Genomic DNA, 2,192 nt, shown 5'->3' with positions numbered 1-2,192 from the left:
TGGAGACACACACGCACCCCCTTCGAGGGTTAACTTGCCGTGCGGGCTCCAGGCAATCACATGCGGCATGATACATATGCGGGAGAAGTCTAATTATTATTCGTGTCTTGTGTGATCGTGATATTATTCTTATTTTTTGGGAGAAAAAAAAAAACATACCCAGTGACAATGAAGTGAATTAGTCTTAGTGAATATATAAGTATAGAAGCATAAGATTATTTTTTCCGAAGCGATTGGGCTTTTCCCGACGCGATCGCGGTGATCGAAAGGATATACGTATACTGTGATAGTGACGATATGATAGACTGATGATGTTAATGTTGCCGCTCGATTCCGATGCTAGTAGAGATTAAAATATTTAGTATCTTAAAGAATCTGTGAGGGCCGTGGGCAAATATCGTGACGATGCCGCTGGGACCCACGGCCAGAGCTAGAGGGAATCGATGATCGATATGATGATATTGAAGTGATGGCATCCAAGCAATCTTTGGCAGCAATCCCTGCCGCTACCGATCTTACAGCTGCCTGACCGTCGGGAACCCAGCTCGAACAAGAACCCGAATTCGAACCTTACCTGATGCAGACAGCGCTGCCTGGATCCCGTCATCGAGGAAGGCTACCCAAACACATGTACCCTCACGGTACCCTCACGAGAGAGGGCAGACGCAGACAAGAAAAGAACATTTTGCATGTTAACACCGACGACGACCGCTTCAAGGCTAGAATGCTCCAGGTTGTGGAGGATCCGTTCCGCATTCGAAGAGTTTAAGCTTGAACCCTTTTTTTTGTTTAGACGTTATCGGGTCTCGCTTATCATCAAATTACAGGATTACCCTCAGGGTACTTTTGGTATTTTTGTCTTTGGTTGACGGACGGCAAGGGTCTACTTACTTTCTTTTCTTTTCGAAAGGCTCAAGCTTTTTCTTTTCTTTTCTTCTTCTTCTTCTTCTTTTTTTAAGAATGCTGGGGCAAGCAAGGTATCACCTGGTTGCAGTGCAGGGTAAAATGACTGTTGGATTTTTTGTAAGAAAGAAAAGGACAGAAAAAAAAACGGGGGAAAAAAGGGATCAATCAAAACATTCCAGGACTGACTTTACCCATACGTACAAACATACATAGTACAATCCCCAACGGCCGGAGCTAACGAAATAAATGAATGAATGGATGAATGAATGAACGAGAATGGGAATGGCGAAACTGGCTGAATGCATAGCTTTACAATCAGACTCTGCGTCTGCAGCCACCGCATCCAGATACTAATGTGGGCACTATCGACGACGGTGGAACCGACGGCGCTGTGACCATTGTGGATCCGGTCATTTCGCCAGAATAACTACTTCTTAGTATCGTCGAACACCGATGGTCTCTACTCCAAAAGCCGTAATGGCAAAAATTATTCGTCCATCGGCCGTCTGGCGGTCCGCACCCTTGTCCGTCAGACAGAATAGATGCATCATGCTATCAGTGAGTCCCTTGGTTCCGTACTCTACCTATGTAAGTACTTACATACGTTCCCAATTGCTTGATTGCTTGCATCCCATCCTTGCCGTCGTTTCCATTTTCATCGCCCACCGCGGGACATCCCACCATGTCCCATGCCCACCCATGCGCACACAGGAGTCCTGTTCTGTCCGAGTTCAGGTTGCCATTGATCACGTCGACATTGCAATTACATGCACGCATGTACCGCTTGTTTTGACCCTGGATGCATGCACTGCTCTGCACTGTGCAACAACCCCGGCTCGGACTGATTGGTCAACCTGTTGCTTAATCCAACACGCAACTTCTTGACATCCCCCAACATCGGATTGGGATATGTAAGAGAAAGAGAAAAGAGAAAACCCTCCTCCTCCTGTTCTGCAGTCGGGGCACAGCCAAAAAAAAAATTTAACAGAATCCGGGACAGGAGGAGAGAGAGAAGAAAAAAGTTATGCAGGAAAAGCCTAAAAAATAAAACATAAAAATCTGAAATAATCGGTAAAAGGAAAGGGAAAAAGAAAAAGAAAAGAAAGAAAAGAACGAGAATTCTCAGGAAGAAGGTAAATGCAAGGTTCCGTCTCTTCACGGTGCCCTCCAGCTGACCATAACCTTAAAATTGGGGGTCTTTTAAGGTGTATAGCCTGAACTAGATTTCGACGAAAAGAGGCTGACCCGTATATCCATATGGCGTGGTCCGGGCCCCAAGGTATAAT

This window comes from Orbilia oligospora (genome assembly GCF_000225545.1).
Source record: "Orbilia oligospora ATCC 24927 unplaced genomic scaffold scaffold00054, whole genome shotgun sequence".
In the NCBI taxonomy this organism is placed as follows: domain Eukaryota; kingdom Fungi; phylum Ascomycota; class Orbiliomycetes; order Orbiliales; family Orbiliaceae; genus Orbilia; species Orbilia oligospora.
Note: the sequence above shows the minus strand (reverse complement) of the source record.